Raw genomic sequence first — 26,891 nt, 5'->3', positions numbered from 1 at the left:
CTAAGGTCCTCATGTGGTAACAGATAAATTAACTGATTTTATCCAAGTCAACATATAATGTCATCATTTATAATGACTGAATCAACCTCACAAAATAGTGGGAATAATTTATTTAGGTAAAAAAAAAAAAAAAAACAGCACATGTTCACTTTACAGTGTGCTTATGGTAGACCCTAAACACTACAGACAGCCATGGCATCACATTTTAAAAGCAAATTATTTGAGATTCTCATTGAACCCATTGCATTTCTACTGTTAATCAAATCATCTGTTTTCTTGCCTAAAGCACCATTTTTACGTGGTCTGAGGATCTTAAGCTTTTTAGTTCCTGCAATCACAGTTGGAGATTGAGATTATCTCTGACTGAGTTGCAAAACTTTCTCTTGCAATGGAGTCTAATGTTCTCAGATTTTTAATGTAATTTGACCTTGGCCTTCCTCAATATCCTGTGGTGAATATAGAAGAGAGTTGATTCAGATAACTCCATTTCGTGAGCTAGCAAAATGAATTTAGCTCTGTTGGACCAAGCACTGTTTCACCCCAGGTTTGTTCATCCTAGTTTATCACTTTCCAGAGTAGCACCGTCCAGAGCTGTTATCTGCTTCACATTTAAACAGGCGGAATTGTTCTGTACCCTCTGAGCTGATGAGAAACACACAATACCTCCGACAGATTAACACATGCTATTTATTTTATGATAGACTCAACTACTCTACTGGGTAGAGTATTGAAATGAAAAGCACATTTAGGTCATTATGATATCATAGGGTGAATTACTGCACCATATGATCTGTTCCTATCACTTCAGAAGGTTTTTAATATTCATTATTTATTTTTAGCATTATAAGTCTCCCTACTTTTATGTACTCATACTGTTTTAAATATTACCTCAAAGGAGATGTTCCTATTGATTTTGGCATTGAGTTTTTCTTGCTGAGAAAAATCTGCAGACACTTTGGTTGTAAAGGATTTTTTCCCCGTTCTTTCGCATTATAAAAGATTGTTTCCTTGTACAATGACTTACTGCTAGACTGCTTATGACTGTAAAATGTCCCTATGGATGTGTGATAAATATACTAAAGATGTGATACGTAACTGTCACGGTTCATGAATTCACTGTCTCTCTCTCGTCTTGTGTGCTGTTGCGTGTGTGTGGGTGTGGCCGCTGATTATCACTGATTAGCAGCGCCAGCTGGTTCCACTTGTTTGTCCCTTTATATGTCAGTAACTGCTGTCTCATGTTGTCAGATCGTTGTTCGGTTTTCCTGGCGTGTTCCCTGTTCCTGTTCCTGTTCCCGTGTCTGTCTTCTTGATTGTGGATTCCCTGTGTCTCTTGTCGTGTCGGTTCGTCTGGACTCATAGCACCTTCACTGGATCACAGAGCACCGTCTTGAGATTACCGTTGGATCACAGAGCACCACCATTGGATTACAGAGCACCACCACCAGTTGTCCACCGAGGTCCGCTCGACCATCATCTCTGTTGTGTGTCGTCCGTGTGGTGTAACTATCTGACCAAGTTTTGAGATAATAAATAGCGTTTTTGCAATTGCATCCTGTCTCTGTCATTCCGTAACAGAACGATCTGACCATATCATGGATGCAGCAGCGCTACGAGCTGGGGCGATTTCGCTTCTCTGAGCATCGCGAGAATGGATCAACGGCAAGAGAGTATCGCCGACACAGGTCAGGCGGTCCAAGCGCTTGTGACGCAGGTGTCCGAGCTTACCCAACAACTTCAACAACTGAGAGCTCCCACTGCGCCACCAACACCACCCGTTCCACCGGAACCGCACCATCAGCGAGAGCCACGTCTTCAAACACCAGAAGGGTATGCAGGTGTACCAGAGTTTTGTAAAGCATTTCTGACCTGTTGCTCTATGCATTTTGCATTGCAGCCCCAGACGTTCAGTCAGGAACAGTCTAAAGTGGCATTCGTCATCACTCTGCTTTCTGGCAAAGCAGCTTTTTGGGGAACGGCGGTGTGGGAGAATCAAGACCCATGCTGCGCCTCGTTCCAGGCACTCTCCGAGGAAATTAGAAGGGTTTTCGATCGTGCGGTAGCGGGTAGGGATTAGATTAGATTAGATTAGATTAGATTAGATTAGATTAGATTAGATTAGATTAGATTAGATTCAACTTTATTGTCATTACACAACTACAGGTACAAGGCAACGAAATGCAGTTTGGGTCTAACCAGAAGTTAGCAGCAAGTGCAGGATATACAATGGTTCCGTAAGTGCAGTACATGGATATGTACTGAATAAATATAGCTAGATATGTACTGAATATAATATACAGATGACTATTACTATAAACAAATTTTTACAGATATGTACAATGAACATAATATACAGATGATTATTACTATAAACAGAGTTTACAGGTGAATGTGTACTTTGAATATATATACAGATGGCTATTACTATAAACAGAATGTGAGCTTAGTATACTAATGTGATATACATAGAATGTGATCATATACAGAATGTGAGCATAATAAACAGATGGTTATTACTATAAACAGAATGTGAGCTTAGTATACTAATGTGATATATATAGAATGTGATAATATACAGAATGTGAGCATAATAAACAGATGGTTATTACTATAAACAGAATGTGAGCTTAGTATACTAATGTGATATATATAGAATGTGATAATATACAGAATGTGAGCATAATAAACAGATGGTTATTACTATGAACAGGATTTTCAGATAGATATATGTAATAAGTAAGGCTAAATGAGAATTATAACAATGGATTTAAAGAAGTGCAAATTAAGTTGGACAGAAGCTATCCGAGTAAAAGTGCAATGGAAAGTAATTGCATATTACAGTTAAAGTACGGTATTGCAATGTATATGTAAACAATTGGTACTGTAAATAAACAGTCGGCAGTGCAAATTGATATTCTAGTCAGGTGAGTAGTGCAAGATGCATATGTAAACAGTTGTTACTATGATAATAGTCAGCAGTGCAAATTAACAGTATAGCATTGCAAATAACAAATAACCAATAACAAAATGGAGTTAGGTGTGAGGAGGGAGAGGAGAGATTATCAGTATATGAGGGGAGTGGGATCAGTGAGGGTTAGAGTTCAGTAAAGAGACAGCTCTGGGGAAAAAGCTGTTCTTTAGTCTGCTGGTCCTGGTCCGGAGGCACCTGAAACGCCTGCCGGAGGGCAGTAGAGAAAACAGTCTGTGGGCTGGGTGAGAGGAGTCCTTAAGGATGCTGCGAGCTCGGTGCAGACAGCGTTTCCTCTGGATGTGCTCGATGGCAGGTAGTTGAGTCCCAGTGATGCGCTGGGCGGTTTTCACCACCCGCTGCAGTGCCTTGCGCTCTGCAACAGAACAGCTCCCATACCACACTGTAGCACAGTTGGTCAGGATGCTTTCTATTGCACAGCGATAGAAGTTCACCAGGATAGTCGAGGAAAGCTGATTCTTCCTCAGTGTCCTCAGGAAGAAAAGGCGCTGGTGAGCCTTCCTGACCAGGCAGGAGGTGTTGGTTGTCCAGGACATGTCCGCCGAGATGTGGATTCCCAAGAACTTGAAACTGGAGACACGCTCAACAGCCATTCCATTGATGTGGATGGTGTCATGTGTGCCTCTTGACTCTTTTCTGAAGTCCACGATGAGCTCCTTCGTTTTGGTGGTGTTGAGGAGCTGGTTATTTTCAGTGCACCATGTGGCCAGGTGCTTGATCTCCTCCCTATAGGCAGTCTCATCGTTGTTGCTGATGAGACCAATCACCGTAGTGTCGTCCGCAAACTTGACGATGGAATTAGATCCGTACACAGGCTTGCAGTCATAGATGAAGAGGGAGTAGAGAAACGGGCTTAGCACACAGCCCTGTGGTACACCAGTGTTGAGTGTAATGGACGTGGAGCAGGTGGAGCCAGATCGAACATTCTGGGGTCTGTTGGTCAAAAAGTCCAAAATCCAGTTGCACATGGAGGTGTTGATGCCCAGGTCTCCAAGTTTGGCTATTAGCTTAGTTGGGATGACAGTGTTGAATGCTGAACTGAAGTCAACAAACAGCATGCGTGCATAGGTGTTCTTTTGGTCCAGATGTGTGAGCACAGAGTGCAGTGCCATGGAAACTGCATCCTCTGTGCTCCTATTGCTACGGTAGGCAAACTGATGTGAGTCCAATGTGGATGGTAGAGAGTCTTTTAGGTGTGCCAGGACCAGCCGCTCAAAGCACTTCATTACGATGGGTGTGAGTGCTACAGGGCGGTAGTCGTTAAGGCACTTCGGGCTGGAGTGTTTTGGCACTGGCACAATGGAAGTGCATTTAAAGCATGTTGGTACTGCTGCTTGGGCAAGAGACAGGTTGAAAATGTCTGTAAAAACCCCAGCGAGCTGCTCCGCACATGCAATGAGTACGCGTCCAGGGATGTTGTCTGGTCCAGCAGCCTTGTGCCCGCTGATCCTGCTCAGTGCCTTGCAGACATCTGTGGAGGAGAGTGTGATTGGCGGGTTGTCTGCTGGGGATTTGAGCTTGGTGGCAGTTTCACTGTTGTCTCTTTCAAAGCGAGCATAAAAGTCATTTAGCTCGTAGGGATGCGGCCAGACTACTCGCTGATCTCCGTCAAGGTAACGGCTCGTTGTTGGAATATTCGATCCAGTTCCGCACCCTGGCTGCATAGTGTCGATGGAACGAGGAGGCGCAGGGATATATTCCTGCGTGGGTTGGCTGACTGTGTCCAGCGGGAAATCTATATGCTGGACCTTCCGTCTAATCTGAATGGGCTCGTCGAACTGGCACTAAGAGTCGACGCTCGCCTGAGCAGAATGGGTCGGTTCCAGCAGAACCATCTGTTTTGCGGCGCGGAGGATTCGCGCGCCGACCACATGGACATGGTCAGCCCCGCCTCGATCCCGAGCCCATGCAGGTGGGTAGAACTCGGCTTTCCCGGGAGGAGAGAGAATGGCGGAGATCCCGAGGACTGTGTCTGTACTGCGGTAAGGCGGGTCACTTCATCCACTCGTGCCCAGTAAAAGATCAAGCCCGGTAGTAACAATGAGGCTACTATCGGGTGGAAACTCCGCCGAGAAGACCTCATCACCATCATCATCATCATGGGTAACCCTAGTTCCCTGAAGGGAATGAGACGCTGCGTGAAAACGCTGTGGGAACGCCCCTGCGTGAGTGCGTCAGGAAGCACGTATGAAATCAGTCCAATGGCGAGACGGAACATCATAGGCGGGTGACGTCATCGACCAGGAAACTATATAAGCACCCCAAAACACAAGCGCATCAGCTTATGATAAGACTGAAGCAAGTGCTCACGGGCATGCTGGGAGTATGGCACAGACACGCAGCGTCTCGTTCCCTTCAGGGAACTAGGGTTACATACTTAACCAGAGACGTTCCCTTTCAGGGAACTCGAGCTGCGTGAAAAAACGCTGTGGGAATGCTAATACCAACGTCGCCATACGAGCAAGTGTCCGTCGTGTGAATTCAAGGCGCACATTCGGACGAAGCACCTGCGCCCCTGGAGTGGAGCTGAAGTCAAGATGGTAAAACTTTACGAATGTGTGCGGTGAGGACCAGCCTGCCGCATTGCAAGCGTCCTGAATTGATACTCCTGACAAAGTAGCCTTAGAGGCAACCACTGGTTACCGCTGGTTGAATGAGCCCGGACAGCCAAAGGAGAAGGCTGACCGCCAGACTCGTAGGCAAGTGAGATGGCCTCGACCACACACTTGCTCAACCTCTGCTTAGATGCGGGACAGCCCTTCCTAGGGGGTCCAAAACAAACAAACAGTTGTTCACATTTTCTCCACAGGGCAGCTCTGTGGACGTAAGCATCTAGAGCCCTAACTGGACAAAGCAGATTTAGTTTCTCTTGGTCCGACGTCAAAAGGAGGAGGACAGAAGGCTTGCAGTACAATAGCCCTACCAGTATTAGTTGGGACCTTAGGAACATAGCCCGGTCTAGGATGGAGAAAGGCTTCTAATCCCAAGCACGAGGGAGAGACCGATAGAGCTTAAAAATCTCCTAATTTTTTTAAAGAAGAGATAGCAGGAAGAAAGATAGTTTTTAGAGTAATGAACTTCTCAGAAACGTCTTCAATTGGCTCGAACGGTGCTAGAGAGAGACCTTCTAGAACAACCGCAAAGTCCCAGGTCGGCACCCTCAGCGAACTGCTGGCCTCAGCCTCAAAGTGCCACGAAGGAAATCGAGTTATAAGCGGGTGTCTCCCGAGAGAGTCTCCACTTAAAGGGTCCTAGTAGCAGATAAGGCCACCACGTACACCTTCAGTGTGGAGTGGGATAACCCTGTGGAGAAACGCTCCTGAAGGAATTCCAGCACTGCACCCACCAGGCAGTTAACTGAGTCCAACTGGTGTTCCCCACACCAAGAGGTGAACTTATTCCACCCCAAGGCATATGATTTCCTAGTGACCGGAGCTCTGGAGTGGAGGATGGCCTCCACGACCTCAGTCGAGAGACCAGATTCTATGAGCTGGACCCCAGAGGGGCTGGATGGCTTAGAGACAACCACAGTGGACAGTGTGATGTCTCCCTGGATGCAAAATAGGTCTACCTCGGCACGACCGAAATGTTTCTATAGGAGCTCCATCACCTCGGGATGGAGTCTCCATTCCCCGGGCCTCGCCCCTGCCTCGACAGGATGTATGCCCCCTGATTTTATAGTTTTCTTTTTATATACTGTATATATATACATATATATATATATATGTGAAAAACTCCTGCCTAGAAATTTCTAAGGACAGACAAAAACACTTGAGACACAGACTTTTTCATACACAGAGTGCTTGCTGAAGACTCAGAAGCTGATGCGCTTGTGTTTTGGGGTGCTTATATAGTTTCCTGGTCGATGACGTCACCCGCCTATGACGTTCCGTCTCGCCATTGGACTGATTTCATACGTGCTTCATGATGCACTCATGCAGGGGCGTTCCCACAGCGTTTTCACGCAGCTCGAGTTACCTGAAAGGGAACGTAGCATTGCATACTTGGTACTGCATCTTTAAATGTAACCATATTCTGGCCAGTGTAATGATATAATCCACATTTGACCAAAATCGAGTTTAAATGGAAATACGTGCATATTTTACAGTAACTGTGGTCGATATGCGTTCTTCCGATCATTAATTAGAATGACCAAGTCGCGTTTCATATTGACAGATGAATAGGCTACGCTCACTTTATTAAAAAGCCTAAGTCTCAGTTTATTAAATACGCTCATTTTATTAAATAGCCTACATCTCAGTTTATTAAATACGCTCAGTTTATTAAATGTCTCTTGCAAACTATGAAGGGACAATGAATCAATACACTGACATTGCAATACTAGACTGATACTTTGTTTGCACAGTCCTACTGTAATTTTGTGAATATATAATAAACTTGAGAAAAGTTGTCAAAAACAAACGTTTGCTGATACTTTACCTCACAGTGTTATTCGGCTATCCAATGCTGAGCTTCCAGAGACGCTTAAGATGAAACTTCACGAGACCGGCGAGATGCCGCACAGGGTGGGAGATACGCGGCGTGATTGACAGCTTTGACACCTAATGGATATACGTGAAAATCAGATGACATGATTTCACAACTTTTCATTGGTCATTTAGATAATGTGAAGCCTACTGTATACGGAAATGAACCTGGACATTCTATCTGTCGAAAAATCTCAAAATCTGCAAAATGGACATACGCGGTTTTCATCGGACAGAGACGATATGTTTACCTGGATGACATATTGATTTTTTCATCTTCTCTCCAGGAACACGTTCAGCACGTCAGACGAGTGCTTCCGAGGTTGCTAGAGAATGGGCTTTTTGTCAAGGCGGAAAAATGCTTTTTTCATGCACAGTCTGTTCCTTTCCTGGGGTACATCATCTCGTCTGAGGGAGTGCGTATGGATCCTGACAAGGTTAAGGCTGTGATTGATTGGCCAAGTCCAGATTCCCGTAAGGCCCTACAGAGGTTTCTGGGGTTTCCCAATTTTTATCAGCGTTTTATTCGCAACTTAAGCCAACTAGCCGCACCTCTGACTGCCTTGACCTCCCCCAGAACGACGTTCAGGTGGTCTCGATACAGCCGAGGTTGTATTTGCCAAACTAAAGGGCCGCTCTGTTTCGGCACCCATCCTTGTTGCCCCTGATCCATCACGTCAGTTTGTGGTGGAGGTCGATGCGTCAGAGTTGGGGGTAGGAGCAGTTCTTTCCGAACGTTCTTCCACAGACGGCAAGATGCATCCTTCCGCGTTTTTGTCCCATCGTTTATCACCTGCTGAGCGTAACTATGACATTGGTAACAGAGAGTTGTTGGCAGTCAAGTTAGCGCTGGAAGAATGGCGTCACTGGTTAGAAGGGTCAGGGGTACCTTTTATCGTATGGACCGGTCACAAGAATCTAGAGTATTAGAACCGCTAAAAGTCTCAACTCTAGGCAGGCTCGATGGGCACTTTTTTTCGGACGTTTTGACTTTTCTCTTTCGTACCGCCCGGGTTCCAAAAACATCAAACCCGATTCTTTATCTCAAATTTTTGACCAATCCGAACGCCCGTCTACTCCCGAGTGTATTTTACCCGAGACTTTAGTCATCTCCACTCTTAGGTGGGAGGTCGAATCGAAGGTCATGAAGGCCTTAGATTGGGTAACGCCTCCGCCCGATTGCCCACCGAATCGTTTGTTTGTGCCAGAGGAGCGTCAGTCCAACGTTATTCAGTGGGGGCATTGTTCCAGCGTGGCCTGTCATCCAGGAGCTAATCGCACAAGTTTTTTGGTAAAGCAACGATTCTGGTGGCCACTTATGCCTCGTGACATCCGCAGTTTTGTCTCGGCTTGCTCGGTTTGTGCCACTGGTAAATCCTCCAATCGACCCCCAGATGAGTTACTCCAACCGCTGTCTGTCCCTTTGAGACCCTGGTCCCGCGTTGCGCTAGATTTTATCACCACCCTCCCAGGGCAAGACGGTCGTTTGGACCGGTTCTCGAAGGCGGCTCATTTTATTTCCTTGCCCAAATTACCCTCCGCCAAGGAGACAGCGGTAACTGTTGTAGATCACGTCTTTTGCTTACATGGCCTCCCGATGGACGTGGTGGTTTCTGACAGGGGTCCCCAATTTGTGTCCAAATTTTGGCAAGAGTTTTGTAAGTTACTGGGGGTGACTGTCAGTCTTTCTTCGGGGTTTCATCCCCGAACCAATGGTCAAACCGAGAGAGCCAACCAAGATTTGGAGAGAGTGTTTCGATGTTTGGTTCCGTATACGTCGTTGGTCAAAAAGTGTGGCTTTCTACTAAGAACATTCCTCTCCGATCCGTATCAAACAAACTTGCTCCTAAATGTATCGGCCCGTTCCCTGTCACCAAGATCATTAGCCCGGTGACAGTCCGACTCAAACTTCCTCCTGCGTACAGGAGAATTCATTCCGCCTTTCATGTATCCAAAATAAAACCTGTTTCGTGCACCCATTAATCCGCCGGTCCCTGGTCCCGATTTATTTTAATACTGCATGATTTAGAATTTTTTTAATTAAGTAACAAATTATTTATTTTATTTTTCGCTATTTTGTTATTTAGGGGTTACATATCAAGCGTACATTAGTTCTGGCAGGTCACATCAGTCAAGCTCGCATGAGCTGACTCTCAGCTGATCCATGTCTACCTACTGTATAGGAAAATGACGGCTTTATCAGCATTCCTATTTATAAGGTCCATTCAGTATTATCAGCAGCTTTATCGGGTTGCTCTGGAGATAATTACCTTCCTCCATCCTCCATCCTCAGATCCTCTTCTCATCCAGTCAGGGCTTGGCCTTCTGATATTCCTCTTCGAGACTAACTTCTTGAATTCTGTTTTAGATTAAATTATTGAACATCAATAACTTTGCAATAACTACATTAGTTAACATGAACTAATAATCAACTGCACGTATACAGCATTAATTAATCTTTGTTAATGTTAATTTCAAAAAAAAAAAAAAAATTTTATTAACTAATGTTAACAAAGATTAACAAATACAGTAACAAATGGATTGCTCATGGTTAGTTCATGTTGGTTAATACATTGACTAATGAACCTTAATGTAAAGTGTTACCATGATATCTGCAAACATTTATGATGATTCTGTTCTCTTTACCCTAAAGGGGGTTATCACTGCTTTCCCTGCTTTTGTCCATGATTGGCTGCATGGATGGGATCTTCAGAACGGAACCATACTGCCAATCCAAACTGTACAGTATGCTAATTGTCTCCGAAAATAGTGGTCCTGACATATTAATGTTTAAGTTTTAGCATTACAGAGTTACATATGTAATTGCCCTATACAGTGGATAACATATAAGCACAAGTTATAATCGTAAAGAAGGAGGAACAAAAAAAAGAGGTCTGCCTGAAAGATAGATGCATTTAAAGCTTGAAAATATGATATGATAGGGGAGTGATGCACCATACTTCTGTTAGAAAAGTTTTTCAGTTCAATTTTGAAACCTGGCAGGCAACAGTGGTCCTAATCTGGAGGCGAATAGTCTTTGAGTTAGAGATAGAGAAAAAAAAACATTACACAGTTCACTGCCTTCTCTCAAACAACCACACGATCAATAGTCTGAGTAGTAGCCTGACAACTGAACAAACAAATGTTATTCTAGATTTATACAGTCAAAACATACCCCAACTAATGGTTCTGAAAATGCACTGGTTTTAACAAACACAAAATTATTTGGCATTGCTAAATTAAAACTCAGTTGAACGTATTGCACATGGAAGTGAGTGCAATGCGCTTCAGAGGTTGTTTGGATAAATCTTTGAAGTCTGCAATGACGGGAGTAATTCAGGGTCATAAGAATGACTGCTTTGTGACAACGTTGAGAAGAGAGCTGGCAAAAAAGTGCATGGCTCAGCATATTATATGGTGCCATTAAAATTCAATTTATAACCAGTTTTAGGCATTGCCTGTACTTTCAAGTAATATGAAGGCAGCTCACCTTCCAAGTCGAAGATGTGGCAGACATAGCAAATTGACATGGCATTTCAGTGCCGTGCAGCTATTTATTAACCTTATCACTGCTTGAACTTTCTTAACAATACCCTTCCAGTGTGGAGACCTGGTCAGCATTGTCAGCTGCTGAAATTAAAGGGAAATTCATCAAAAATAGGTTGGCTGCATCTTCAAATTCAAAAGTATGCATGTCTCTAAGAAATGGTGAGATGTGCCATTGACACGAGAACTAGGACTAGTGAAGTGCATCTTTACAGCAATAATAGGTCAGGAAATGAAAGGATTAAATACATTAATCACTATGACCTGAATGTTCAAGATGTTCTTGACTGTTTAGGGATTTTTGGGCTTTTCACACTTAAAATTGTTCAGCCCGGGACGGGTCATTCTAAACTCTGGGTTAACAGAATATTTTTCCTTGTTCACACTGTTCAATCTTTACCCAGGTTTTTTTTACACATACATGTATCCTTATTTGATTATATACGGTGCTGATCATTGACTGGACGAACACAGCACACTGGATGTGTTAAGTGCTTGTCTTGCTTGTGCGCATTATTTGGGCTTGTAACTTCCTTTTGTAGTCTTTCAGAATTTTAATTTCAAATGATAAAACTTATTTCGGTCTCTTCTTAAAGTCAGCATGAAATGGAAGTTGCGAAAGTCTTTTGTGATGCATTGTGATGCATATCTGAGTGAAACAGCTTATTGGGCAAGAAAAATTGGGCGAGACTTGATTTTGTCCATCAGGAATTGATTAGACACTTGGATCATTGTGGTTTGCTATTGCTGTGATTTCATGCGAGTGACAGGTTGTCCAAGCGCTATAGATATTGACCAATCAGAATCAAGGACTGGAACTAACCGTTTTATAAGACTGTATAAAGCACATAAATATTTATTGAGGTAAGTTGAGTGTATTATTGGTTGTTTGTTGCTAAACAACTGGCCTTTACATAATGTACTCAGCAGTGTTTCACACTTTTGAAACATTTACTATTGTCAATTTTGACATACATATTTTTGTTTGGGAACTGAAATACAGAAACATATATTCATAATCAACATAAGGGCATTTCTGGATTTTTCCAAATATGTTGGTGTTTAAAATACCTCATCAGGACACAACTGCATCTCATCCAATTCCATATTATGTTGTTGGCATTAGGAGGGAGACACCTGTTCTGCTATTGGGAAATGTGAGCAATGACCATTGTTTCCTCTTCCCCATCACTGGTATTCTCTTTTCCTGTTACTGCTGAGACATAGAGGGACATTGAGCAAACCGTGATTGACAGCACAGTTAAATTACTGCGAAATTCCAGGAGAGCCTAAGCCACTTGGGAGGACTGACTGCATTCTCTGCAAATCAGGCACGGGCATCCCCATGTTCCTCAGGCCTAAATTAACAGTTCTAAAACAGACCCATGAGCCCAGTACTAAACAAAATGAATGTGGATAATGCCAAGTTAATTAACACAGACCCAGATGCTCAGCCTTATGAATACTTGGTCTGCCAAAGAGGGAATATTCAGCACTAGATATGTTTATTTTGACGTCAGTGCCTCAGTGTCAATGGGACAGGCTGTTTAGCCTCTCTCACTGCTTTGGTAATTTAGTTTTACTCAATTGTTTTTTCGTGAGTTGTGTGATTAATTCCAGCATCCTGGCATGTGAGGGCACTGATGGAGGCTTGAAGCTTTTAATGGAAGAGCTGTTGTCAGGGGTGAAATTAAAGCCACAACTTTGGCTGATGTTAGTGGGAATGGAATTGGAGTCATCTTTTTAAAGTTATAACTGTGATACACGATCTAGAGGGTGAAAGCATTTTATATTTATTGATTTTATTATAGCATGTGTACTTCTTAGTCAGGTGCAACCTGTCCGACTCTGCAACAACAGGGACAATGCATCTGAGATCATTAGTCTCATGCAAAAATTAGATCACACAGCGTGATTCACCTTTAAAGATCCTTTCACTAATGAGTGATTCATATGCATAGTCATTACTTTGTAATCTAAAAACCAAGCACTCTTATTTCAATAACATTTGAAGCTTATATGAATCAGAATAGAATACCTTGGACTTGAGTCATTCAGATAAATTAAATGCACAAAGAACACTTATTGTGACTCCATAAAAGTGGCCAACAACAACAACAACAACAACAACAACAACAACAACAACAACAACAACAACAACAACAACAACAACAACAACAAATGTTTTATTATATCTACATGCATTATTTTTTATCAACACTTAAATGAGGGTAATTTCATAAAAAAGCTAAATTTTGAACTAAAAGCTGAGAAAAATACTTCATTACTGTACTTAAAGCTGCAGTCCCTAGTTTTTCCTCTTTGTCACCATCTCTGTTCTAATCTGCAATTGCAGTTATTCACGGAGTTTTCAACTTTATGTGGGTTGTGCCTCGGCACAGCACAGCACGGATGAATCCAATGTTTTGAGGAGAATGTGCGGCTGTCAGTCACCACGCCGGTGCGAATACTTTCATTCGGAAACACAGATTCTACCTTTTGGAAGTATGACCAACATAAGAATTTTCACTGGAAAATGTCATCTGAACAATCTGAATTTTGTTCTGACCAACTAAGGGAAAAAAAGCATAGTAGTAAATCGCGCTGATTAAATATAACAATCGCTTATTATATCACATCAAACCGTGCAAAATAGTTTGTTCTCAAATTGGTAATGTTAACAACATCAGCATTACGTGACTACATTTAAAGCCTGGTTGCAGTCTCTTTTTTCTGTGGCCACTCCGAAGTACGAAGTCTTTTGCATTTTACAACATTTTTGAACCTTTCTGGATCTGCCATCAAATTGATAAATTTAATGATATCAAGTGCTGTGAGAGAAGGCTATAAACTCCACTTCCAATATCCTCACACGCAATATAGCCTACTTGCCGATACACCTTCTTTATGTGTACAGATGTGACGTATATACTGTATATATATATATGTGTGTGTGTGTGTCTGACGCTGGATCACAAAACCAGCCACTAGTAGCACGGGTAAATGTGTGGCAAAAGCCAACATTGTATGGGTCAAAATTATTGATTTTTCTTTTATGCCAAAAATCATTAGGATATTAAGTTAATATGTTCCATGAAGATATTTTGTAAATTTCCTACCGTAAATATATAAAAACATTTTTTGAGTGAATGCAGCACAATCGCAAACATAAAAGGACAACTTTAAAGGCGACTTTCTCAATGTTTAGATTTTTTTGTACCTTCAGATTCCAGATCTTCATATAGTTGTATCTCGACCAAATAGTGTCCTATCCTAACAAACCATACACCAATGGGAAGCCTATTTATTCAGCTTTCAGGTGATGTGAACTAGATGATAAATCTCAATAATAAATATATATATATATATATATATATATATATATATATATATATATATATATATATATATATATCATTTTTTTTAAATATTTTATCTTTACTTGCTTTACTTTCACTACATAAAGAGAAAAGTAATATTTTACTCTGAAGCATTGTCCATTATGAAAAAAGGGCCCCACAAAAAGTAAATCTTCGTTAGGTCCATTTTAGGAGGGCTTTAGCCCTCATATTTTAATAAATCTAAAAGCACACGGAAAGAAAAGGGAATGGAAATGGCAAATGAGCTAATAAATAGACCTCTGTAGCCAATTTTCCATTTTATCTCCATGAATAAAAATGATAAATGTAGATCTTCTTTAAAGGTATTGTACTGCACAAATGTATAGTTTAAAAAAAAATAGTTTAAAACATTACATGTGTTGAAAAAACACATGTGTAGAAATTAATTAAATATTCAGGGATGTACTTAATAGGTGTGGAACTTATTGTATTGTTCATACCTACCTTAGTATACAAACAATATATATATATATATATATATATATATATGTTTTTTTTTTTTTTTTTTAATACCCATATGGGGACTGAGCCCCCATAATAGCCCTTATTACTAAGGCCTATCCTTTTATTTAGATTTTCGTTAGTTAGGCCTAACACATTCGAGTGCTCAAACCGTTGGAAGAATTTTTGAAATATGACAAAACGCAAATCTAAGCCGATGGATTCATCTTTAGATCTCGGTGCAAGTGTTACTGTGGACTTCGACTCGTGCTCTGGTTCTGTCGTCCCTCCTCCTGAAACTCCGATAAAGGAACCATCGCACAAAAAAGGCAGGAATGATGATGATGATGATGATGATGAAGATCTGCATTCCCTTTTAGCCATGATGATAATAACATCCCTCTAGTCCGTCATTAATGAAAGAGCCGACATCCTTGTTAAAAGCATCGAAGAAGTGAAGGTATCAGTCGAATTCCTGCCAGAAGAAATTAAAGATGTAAAGGGGAATGTGGAGCGAGTTAATAAGAGGGTGACAAATGCCAAGAGACGAATCTGTGAATTGGAGAATAAAGTTCAGGATCTCTCCAGATACAAAAGGAGATGGAATCTGCGGCTCCACGGTCTACCTGAACAACCAGGAGAAAACATAAGGCAGAAAGTTCTGGATATATGCGAGGCTGTTGTTAAAATCTCACGAGTTAATTGATGTGGTACACCGGGAAGAGTGAGGAGCGACGACACTCTGCCCTCTGGTCAAAAAAACAACAAAAAATCCTCATGGAATTATTCTTCAGTTCACAATGCGTTATTTTCGGGATGCTCTCTGGAAAGCCGCAAAGAACTCTCCGTATCTTGCTACCCACCACTTGCGTTTCGCATAAGACCTGTCCCCCGAGGATTGCGTGCAGCGTAACAAACTTTGGCCACTTGTTGAGAGAGCCCGTCAGCAAGGGCACCGCACTTACTTCGTTGGTCCAAAGGCTTACGTTGATGGCAAAGAACTTCTTTTGCAAGTCTTGGGGGTTGTTGAATGATTTGAACTTGATGATGTTGCTAGTGGTAGGCTACTCTTCTGCCTTTATTGTCATGTTTCTGATGTAAGTAACAGTTCTCAATCTTCAAAAATGCTTGCTGAAAGATTAACAGACTATTAAGTCACTTTGAGGGTCATCTGCTCCGAATCACCCCAACCTTGTTTATTTACGAGTAAGTTTCTCATTTACAGGATGTCATGGACTGATTCACTTGTTACAGTTCTAGTGCCTGTTCTAATGTTTCCTAAACTTTCTGTTTGTTCAATTAACGCATGAGGGTTACGTAATGATGTCAAACGTAAAGCTATTTTTCTGTATGCTAAATCTCTTAGCTCTGATTTTTATTTTATACAAGAGTCTCATGCAAACTCTAGTGATTTTAAGTTTTGGAAATCACAATGGGGTGATGAGGTGTTTTCTTCTTATGGTTCCAATCTTTCAGCAGGAGTCTTAACTTTAAAGCACAAGTTTAAAGGTAAAATAATAGAGACAATCTTGGATCCTGAAGGTCATTTTCTTTTGCTATTAGTTACCTTAAATTATTGTATTTTTGTCCTGGGTAACATTTATGGATTTAACACTGCAAAAAATAACTTAACATTGTTTAATTTAATAGAAACATATTTAGACTATTTTAAATCTAAATATTCTAATTTGCTTATTATTTTGGGTGAAGAGTTTAACCAAACTATGAACAGCTCTTTGGATAGGTCACCACCTAGAATATCTAATAGATCATCAGGCCTCTGTGAATTGATTTCAAGGTTTGGTCTGACTGACATTTGGAGGGAAAAACATCCTCATGCTTCACAATTTACCTTGTCTAACAGCTCTGGTTCATTGAGGTCTAGGATTGACTTCTGGTTAATATCTGACTCTTTATCTGATTACGTCAATAAGGTTGATATTTTACCTTCTCCACTGTCCAATCATAAGTCTATTATTCTTTCTTTTGATAGCCCATCTTCCTCAAGAACATATTGTTCATATTGGAAACGTCTCAGGTTACGTATGTAACCCTGGTTCTCTGAGAGGGAACGAGACGCTGCGTTGAGACGCGGTGGGAACGCTCTGCGTGATTGCGTCGTGAAGCACGTGTATAATCAGTCCAATGGAAGAGCTAGACGTCATAGGCGGGTGACGTCATAGACCAGGAAGCTATAAAGCACACCTGAAAACAGACCGCGACAGCTTCTGAAAAAGCCTGAAGCAAGTCGATCAGGGCATGCAGGAAGTATGGCAGGAAAACACAGGGAACCAGGGTTACATATGCAGCCTGAGACATTCCCTTTCAAGGGAACTCGAGCTGCGTTGAGACGTTGTGGGAACCCCATACCCACTACGCCATAAAGACAAATGCCCGTTCTGTGTGAAGTCCTTGCGCACACTAAGAAGCAAGCAACCTAGCCCCAGGAGTGGAGAGGTGTAAGTCATAAAATCTGAAAATGTATGTGGTGAGGACCAGCCTGCCGCATTACAAATGTCCTGAAGGGAAACACCCGAAATTAAAGCCTAGAGGCAGCCATACTCCTGTAGAATGGGCCTGAACAGCCATACGTGAAGGCTGTCCGGCCGCTTCATAAGCAAGTGAGATAGCCTCAACTACCCACTTGCTCATTATCTGTTTAGATGCAGGGCAACCTATCTTAAGTTACCCGAAGCAGACAAATAATTGTTCTGATATATGCCACTGAGCAGCTCTGTGGACATACGCATACAAAGCCCGGAAAGGGCATAACAGATTAAGTTTTTCCTGATCTGGGGTATTAAAGGTGGAGGACAGAAGGCCTGGAGCGCAAATGACCCGCACATTTAGTAGGGAACTAAGAAGTACAACCTGACCTGGGGTGAAGAAATACTACCACCAAACCAAAGAACAGTTTCCATGTCAATGCATATGTAGTCTTCTAGTGGAGGGAGCTCTGGACTGGAGTATGGTCTCCACGACCTCGGTCTAGAGACCTGAATCTATGAGCTGGGCCCCCTCAGAGGCCGAGCCCACAGTATTCATAACTCCAGAGCTCCCAGGAGCAAAGATATCGGGAATGCGTACAGGTCAGAGTATGTGAGCGGTGCGGAGTGGGAGCGGAGCGAGGAGCGGAGTTGCATGATTTTGTCAGGAGCGAAGAGCGGATTTTTTAAATGTCGGAGCGTTGTTTTTTTTCCCGCTCCGAAAACGCTCCACTATCGCTCAATTACGAATCACGAGACAGGACCAAACCACTGTGAGGCGGTGACGGAGGGGTGCTCAAAATGTTTCTAATCATATTTTGCATTTGTTTGCATTTGAATTGATTTACTAGTACTTTCACAAACATTTATATGAAGTATATATCATGTACTTAATTTTACCCATGCTGTTAATGATATTTTCACTGAACCCCTCGCGATTTCCGCCTGTGCAACTCCATATGACGGACGATTGTATAATTTGTTAAACACAGTTAAAGAAAAACAGAAAGATGGAGTTTCTGAAATATTACCGTGAAGAAGGGGGGGAAAAATATAAATGTATTGTAAAAGGTAGTGATGACAAAGGAGAACGTGAGTGCGGGGAGGTGATTACAACGTCAAAAGATTCCTTGTGGAATCTTAAAAGGCATGTGTCAAGGAAACACGATCACGTTTTTCGCTCACACGTGGAAAAAAAATCTGAAGGTCGATATTATTCAGCTTGAACAACCCAGGCAGAAGGAATACATTTGTAAATATTTTGCAGCATTTAGGTACTTATTATTTGCATTTAATTTTAGCGCCATAATATGTTCAATTTACATTTATTTGCAGAGAAAAAATTACAGCAAACGTGTAAAGAGACACAGAGCAGTACATTTAAAGGCTTCTTTCAACAAAGAACGACAAAAGCACATATTTCACAGGAGAGGAAGAGTGAACTAGACCAGGCTTTCTTTAAAATGATCTACATGGACTATGAGCCACTCACCAAAGGAGAAAGAGAAGGGATGCGCTATTTTGCGAACATTGCACAGCCTGGCTACACCCCACCTTGCTACAGCACGGTCCGTGACACACTCATGCCACATGCTTTATTAGAGTTGGAGAATAAATTGCGCATTCTGCTAGAGAGCTGCAATGGACTCTCATTGGCCCTTGATATTTGGACGAGCCGACGAGGTCACAGTTTTCTGGGTATCGTGGGCAGTTTTTCCGATGAAAACTTTCAAGGCCACACTGTTCTGCTGAGTTGTGAACACATTCAGGGACACCACACAGCGAATCACATTTATGCCATATATGAAGACGTCCTGAGACGCTGGAATATTCAGCAGCGTGGTGTGATCGGAGTAGTAACTGATAGTGCCAGCAATATGGTAAAAGCCTTCAATCTGCCGGGTTTTTGCGAATTCGGGGATCAGCTGGACCAAGATGTCGGGGACAGGGAGGCAGTTTGTGAGGGTGATGATCCAGATGTTGCACTCCTGCAGCTCCATGCAGACCAGCTGGCCATCCAATTGAACAAGATGGTAGATCACTACGTCACAAAATCAAATCTTCACTTGAGATGTCCGATCCACTTACTCCAACTGGCAATTAAAGACGCAATCGCGAAGCACAATGCAATCAATTCAATAATCAACAAGGTTGGAAAAGTAGTTAAAACAGTCAGAAAAAGCACACTGAACACAGAGGAAATCGACAAATTAGGTGTTCGTCCCACAACTGCATGCACAACCAGATGGAACAGTCAGTTGCGGATGATCGAGTCGGTGCTGAAAATGTTTGAGAAGGACACGCTGTGGCAAAACAGGATGACGTCAATCACAGATGATGGGAAACTCACATGCAATGATGTCCTGATTCTTCAAAGCTTAGTGAGAATACTCACACCATTTGCTGAACTGACAGACAGTTTACAAAAGGAACTGGGAAACCTGGGAATGATCCTACCGGCAGTTGCGGAAATACACAGAGTGATGTCTGATATTTCCAGTGACACTCCACTGGAAATAGCCGCATTCGCAGAAACTCTAGCTGAGAACCTTTCGAATCGTTATCAAAGGTTTTATGACGACACCCACGTTATTCTGGCTGCATTATTAGATCCACGCTTCAAGAACGAGTGGATTGCAAGAGATGAAAAGGCAAGTAATTCACACAAAGGCATAGAATTCAGAAATGAACCATGGTTTATTAAAAGAAAAGAGTAGTAGCAAATTAACAATAATGATAAAATAATACAGTAGGCCTGTATGAAAACTCATTATTATTATTATTATTAATATTATTATAAATAATAATAATAATAATAATAGGCTAATACAGAAGGGCAAAATAATAATAATTGTATTGTTCTTGTAGGTTCAAGGCAAACAGATTGAGATCCGGGAGTTGTTAGTTCGTCAAACAGAATTTCTCTGCAGCGTAAATAAAAGAGTAACATCCCCTTCCCTTGTCGCTGACGCTGACCCTGTGACTGTCCCTGACCCTGAGCCATCGAGCGCAAAAAAAGTCAAGTCAATGTTCCAGTCATACGCAACTGCGACCTGTTCGTCTTCTACAACACTAGACGTAAAAGGAGAAGTCGAGCAATACCTTGGAATGCCGAGATTGAACACCGAAGTTGACGACGTCCTTCGCATCTGGAAAGAAAATTCTAATGTACTCCCACAACTTTCACAAATTGCAAGACGCATATTTAGCATTCCCAGCGGCTCGGCCAGCGTGGAAAGGGTGTTTTCTATTGCTGGTCTGATGTCCAGCAATAATCGCATGTGCTTGGCACCTGCAACTCTGCAAAAGCTCATTTTTCTGAAAGTTAACGCAGCACTGGAGAAGATATAGCTTTGCTAATAAAAAAAAATGTTCAACAAGCCAGCATTTTTTTCCTGTTCATATTAGGCTATTTCTCAATATTAGCATAGCCTAATATAAAAGTTGGCTTAAAGAGATCTATATTTTTCGTTTGGAAATTTGTTCTACTTTATATTTTCGTTTGGGATTTATTTTATTTATTTAATGTAATGTTTTGCATTTGATATTTTTTATTTAATGTTTTTCATTTGATAATTTATTTTATTTAGCCTCATTCCAAACTTATTTTTTATTTTGCTTTATTTAAAAGTGAGCTAAAGGATAGCCTAATTTATTGGTTTGACTTTGGGCGTGTTCAAAATTCCAATAAAGTCTGTGGATGTTCTTCTCTTAGTAATGCGTATTCGTTTACTTACATGCATCTTCTGATCAGAGCCAGAGGTTGGTGTTATTTAAAAAAGAAAAAAAACTTGTTTTACCATGGAGCGAAAACGGAGGTTGATGTATTAAGGACGGAGTGGGGGAGTGAGCGAGGAGCGGAAATTTGAATACCCAGAGCGAAGCTTGAGCGGAGTAATTATGAAATGCTTTGAGCGTGGAGCGCAAATTCTTTCCGCTCCGCACCGCTCACATACTCTGGTCGGTATAGGGTCTAACATACATGTTGTCGATTTAGATGAATTAACGAGTTTGCAAAATTCTTCCTCTCCTATGGCAATGAATGAATCAAATTTTACCTCAGGGAGACTATAATGCACTCCCTGATGTGATGCTGTAGTAGACGGTTGCATAGTTATAATTTTGTCCCTAATATTATCAATCTTATAAGTGAAGAAGTTCATAAAGTCATTACTGCTGTGTTTCTTGGAAACTTCTGGGCTTGAAGCTTTCTTTTTCGTTAGTGTAGCCACTTTTTCAAATTAATATCTAGGATTATGTTTATTTTCTGCGATTTTCATAATCCTTCTGCGTAGGATTATGTTTATTTTCTGCGTTTATTTTCCTGTGAGGGAAGCATCCGTCGATAGCGTGACGCGTCGACAAGAAGCCCCCAGCACTGGGCCCTGGGCGGGGAACCAAGGTTTCTTCCACATGACCGAGGCACGAAGGCATAGCCGTGTGTCCTTGACCATGCGAAAACGGATTTCCCCTCGGAGAAAACCCCTTGGTCCCGAGCCACCACTGCAGGGATGTACAGAAGGCCAAAATTAACTACGTTGGACGCAACTACCATGAGCCCCAACAGTCTCAGAGACTGTTTTGCAGTGAATGACTGACCTAGTTTACATTCTTTACGGCTGAGAAACGTAGAAATACGTGCAGGAGACAGACGTGCTTGCATGTTGTCGAATCCCATCATACACCTAGAAAAGTGGTCCTGTGAGCTGGGAGGAGTACACATTTTGGTGTTGAGCCGCAACCCCAACCTCCTTATGTGGGACAGAACGACATCTCGATGTTGAACTGCCAAAAGCTCGGACTGAGCTCAAATCAACCAATCGTCGATATAATTTAATACGCGAATGCCCTGGAATCTCAGAGGAACCAGAGCTGCATCCGCTCATATTGTAAAGGTGCGGGGTGATAACCTAGGCCGAATGGAAGAACCCGATATTGGTATGCTTCGCCCCTGAAAGCAAACCTTAAGAACCTCCTGTGATGAGGATGGATAGATAAGTAAGCGTCCTTTAAGTCTATTGTGACAAACCAGTCCTTGGACTGAGTCTGTGACACAATCATATTTAGCGTAAGTGTCACCGGGGTGACAAAGTTAGGCGGAACCTTAATCACGGTCGGGTGTCGGGCGGGAAGGATTTCCGGTGTGGGACCCGGAAGACACCAACCCGGAAGCACTGGGGAGAGACGGAGAATTGTTAGTGAAAGATTTGAAACCGGTGCGGGAGAGCGCGAACACGATGGCGATTGGGACACGTTGTCGTTCGGGGAAGGATAAAAGGGTATCTCATCTTCAACTCAGGGTCGAGCAGAAAGGGAAAAGGAAAGCTGCGGGGGTTCGGGCGAATCTGGATGTGGAGAGGAAAACCGTGGTGGATGAGAGATAAGTGCTGTTGATGTTTGGATTGTGATCTGAGAAATCTTTTGGAGGTTGGGAGAAGATCAGTTCTACCATAAAGACTCAGAAGGATTCTCGAAAAAAGAATTTATTTTGTGAAAGGAGTTTACAGACAAAAATAAAGGTAGATGCTCGACAAGCTCCGTCTCTGAGTTCTTTGGCGTAGGCCTCGTCCTCCGTCAGGGTCTGAAGGTTAGCTTTTAGGTCCTGCCTGATGTTAGAGGCAGGGGCGGAGCCTACCCCCCGACGAGTGGACGGGAGCCATTCTGGTGGTGGTGGGGAGGATGGGGGAAAACTTTGCTACGACACCTGCGGGCAACAACATGGAACGGTAGGATCAATCTTTATATTCAATGTCGAACTGTGATTGGTAGTGTGGAATTATAAATTAGTGACGTGCAATGGAGTCTTTCTGGTAGAACTTACGCTTACGCTTTCATTGCTGTTGATGTTTGGATTGTGATATGAGAAATCTTTTGGAGAATGTGATGAGACTTCAGGAGGTGTAAACTGTCTTTCTGGAGAAGGTTTGAAAACCCCACGCTTCATCGGGAGAAGTCAAGGAGGTTGTAGCGATGCACAGTGGACCAGATCCCCTGTCTACGCCCTAATCTGTGAGTGACGAGACTTTGCAGTGTTGTACCATTATATATTCACGTGTGGGGATTTGTGTGGGTTATAGTGAAACACGACTGGAAGTGTAATGCTGAGACATCGGGGAGGCGGTCCTGACTGTGGAAACATCGTTTGCATCTTGTTGAATTGAGGCCAATGAAGGAAACCATCTAGTGGTGAACTTTCCATCTTCTCTTTATTGTCTACGTGAGTTTGTGAAGTATTCGTTCACTGTTGAATCCACATCTTCTCCCTGTCTGCTGGAGCCCGGTGAAGAGAGCCTGCTTCGCTGTGGAATCCTCATCCTCTCACCGTCTGTCTGAGCCCTGTGAGTAGAGCCAGCTTCGCTGTTGAATCCTCATCTTCTCTCTGTCTGCCTGAGCCCTGTGAATAGAACCAGCTTCGCTGTTGAATTCCCATCTTCTCTCTGTCTGCCTGAGCCCTGTGAAGAGAGCCTGCTTAGCTGTTGAATCCTCATCCTCTCTCCGTCTGTCTGAGCCCTGTGAGTAGAGCCAGCGTTACTGTTGAATCCCCATCTTCTCTCTGTCTGCCTGAGCCCTGTGAATAGAGCCAGCCTCGCTGTTGAATCCCCATCTTCTCTCCGTTTGTCTGAGCCCTGTGAGTAGAGCCAGCTTCGCTGTTGAATCCTCATCTTCTCTCTGTCTGTCTGAGCCCTGTGAGTAGAGCCAGCTTCGCTGATCAGTCTTCATCTTCTCTCTGTCTGCTTGAGCCCTGTGAATAGAGCCAGCCTCGCTGTTGAATCCTCATCTTCTCTCTCTGTCTGCCTGAGCCCTGTGAATACAGCCAGCCTCGCTGTTGAATCCCCATCCTCTCTCCGTTTGTCTGAGCCCTGTGAGTAGAGCCAGCTTCGCTGTTGAATCCTCATCTTCTCTCTGTCTGCCTGAGCCCTGTGAATAGAGCCAGCTTCGCTGTTGAATCCACATCTTCTCCCTGTCTGCTGGAGTCCGGTGAAGAGAGCCTGCTTCGCTGTGGAATTCTCATCCTCTCTCCGTCTGTCTGAGCCCTGTGAGTAGAGCCAGCTTTGCTGCTTAATCCTCATATTTTCTCTGTCTGCCTGAGCCCTGTGAATAGAGCCAGCTTCGCTGTTGAATCTTCATCTTCTCTCTGTCTGCCTGAGCCCTGTGAATAGAGGCAGCCTCGCTGTTGAATTCCATCCTCTCTCCGTTTGTCTGAGCCCTGTGAGTAGAGCCAGCTTCGCTGTTGAATCCTCATCTTCTCTCTGTCTGCCTGAGCCCTGTGAATAGAGCCAGCTTCGCTGTTGAATCCACATCTTCTCCCTGTCTGCTGGAGCCCTGTGAAGAGAGCCTGCTTCGCTGTTGAATCCTTATCCTCTCTCCGTTTGTCTGAGCCCTGTGAATAGAGCCAGCCTCGCTGTTGAATTCCATCCTCTCTCCGTTTGTCTGAGCCCTGTGAGTAGAGCCAGCTTCGCTGTTGAATCCTCATCTTCTCTCTGTCTGTCTGAGCCCTGTGAATAGAGCCAGCTTCGCTGTTGAATCCACATCTTCTCTCCATTTGTCTCAGCCCTGTGAGTAGAGCCAGCTTTGCTGTTGCAGCCTCATCTTCTCTCTCTGTCTGCTTGAGCCCTGGGAATAGAGCCAGCCTCGCTGTTGAATCCTCATCCTCTCTCCGTCTGTCTGGGCCCTGTGAGTAGAGCCAGCTTCGCTGTTGAATCCTCATCTTCTCTCTGTCTGCCTGAGCCCTGTGAATAGAGCCAGCTTCGCTGTTGAATCCACATCTTCTCTCCGTTTGTCTCAGCCCTGTGAGTAGAGCCAGCTTTGCTGTTGCAGCCTCATCTTCTCTCTCTGTCTGCTTGAGCCCTGTGAATCGAGCCAGCTTCGTTGTTGAATCTTCCTCTGCTCTCTGTCTCTTTGAGCCCTGTGGAGAAAGTCGGCGACACTGTGGAATTCTCATCTTCTCTCTGCCTACCTGAACCTGTGAAGAACGCCAGCGACACTACTGAATCTTCATCTCCTCTCTGTCTGTCTGAGCCCTGTGGGGAAAGTCAGCGATCCTGTTGAATCATCTTCTCTCTGTTTATCGGAGCCCTGTGAAGAAAACCAGCGACACTGTTCAATTCCCATCTTCTCTCTGTCTGCCTGAGCCCTGTGAAGCAAGCCAGTGACATTGTTGAATCCTCATCTCCTCTTGGCCTGCCGGGGACTGTTTTAACATATTTTATTCAATAAAGATTCTGTGCTTTAACTTCTAAATTGCTGGTTGCCTCTGTGTCCTCTGTGCTGTTGGCTCCTTGCGGTGGTACGTGAGTTGGGAGCTGGAACGGCCGGTCATCTGGCGTTCATCTTCCTCCACCGGTGACATAAGCATACGCAAAAGATTCTGAAACCTGCTGTTTAAATGACGCAGGTCTAGAGTAGGACGCAACCCCTCATCCTATTTCGGAACAATGAAGTAATGGCTGTAAAACCCTGACTGTCTGCCGGGAGGAGGAACCCCTTCTACAGCTCCTTTGCAGAAGTGTCAGTACTTCCTGCTCCATAACCAAAGCCTGCTCGGGGTCCACCACAGTGGGGAGGACCCCTAGAAATGTGGGCGGACAAGAACCGAATTCTGAACCCTTTTCTATAGTTTGCAGGACCCACTGAGAAATATGTGGCAGTAGTTTCCACGCTGCCAGAAATTCTACTAGGGGAACCAGTCTCTCAAAACTGGCCTCTGGATTTGGTTGAACAGTCACTACGGTGCCCTGAAGCGGCGAACCGGCAGGGAACAACCGAACTGACAGTTCTACGACCCTCCTCGGAGGATCGTATGGGGACTTGACACCTCGGTGCCCTGAACGGCGAACCGGCAGGGAAGAACCGAACTGGCAGCGCTGCAACCCTCCTCAGAGAGTCGCACCCCAGAGGGTGCCGAGGAGAAACGATTTCTCAAAACCGTCCCTCCCCCAAAGGAGCCCTCAGAAGCCTGATAGCCTCGTTTTTTTGCGACAGGACTTCCTGTCTAAGCTCTATTAGAGATGGCGATAATCCTCAGATCTTGCCTACCTCTAAATAGCTTAGTTCCTACGACCCTCCTCGGAGGATCATTGGAAAAAGCGGGAACCTCGGCACCCTGAAACGGCGAACCGGCAGGGAAACCGAACTGACTGCTCTACGACCCCCCCGGAGGATCGTTTGGGGACTTAACATAAATGGAGTGGTTTTAAAAGATCATAAAGACATTTCTAAGCATTGTGAAGAATATATATATATATATATATATATATATCACTCAGTGGCCACCAGCAGGAAAACAACCGAACTGGCCGTGCTGCGACCCTCCTCAGAGAGTCGTCCCCCCAGAGGACGCAGAGGAGTAACGATTTCTCAAAACCGTCCCTCCACAGTATAGTTTATCTGTTTTTGCAATTCTCGAATAGCGTCAGTGCTAACATCCTCACATTCAATCCATGTCCTTATAATTTACCCACCAGCGCTGCCTAATAAAATGTATTTATTTAAGATGGCTGGTGGGTAACGTCGGGGTTAAAAACGATGACGCCGACTCGGG

At 43.4% G+C, this 26,891-nt stretch overlaps 1 protein-coding gene across 1 annotated transcript in view; it reads left to right on the top strand.

The window, feature by feature from the left end:
* The first annotated feature begins 6,283 nt into the window (after positions 1 to 6,283).
* LOC143706526 (uncharacterized) overlaps positions 6,284 to 26,891 on the top strand; it is a 346,835-nt gene continuing 326,227 nt past the window's right edge. The window contains exon 1 of the mRNA XM_077198494.1: positions 6,284 to 6,294. The gene's annotated coding sequence lies outside the window, so the exon portion shown is untranslated. The remainder of the gene's footprint in view (positions 6,295 to 26,891) is intronic.

This window comes from Siphateles boraxobius, unplaced genomic scaffold (genome assembly GCF_051911475.1).
Source record: "Siphateles boraxobius isolate OS27281-9 unplaced genomic scaffold, OSU_SipBor_1 41, whole genome shotgun sequence".
In the NCBI taxonomy this organism is placed as follows: domain Eukaryota; kingdom Metazoa; phylum Chordata; class Actinopteri; order Cypriniformes; family Leuciscidae; genus Siphateles; species Siphateles boraxobius.
Note: the sequence above shows the minus strand (reverse complement) of the source record. Positions and strands in the feature narration are given on the sequence as shown.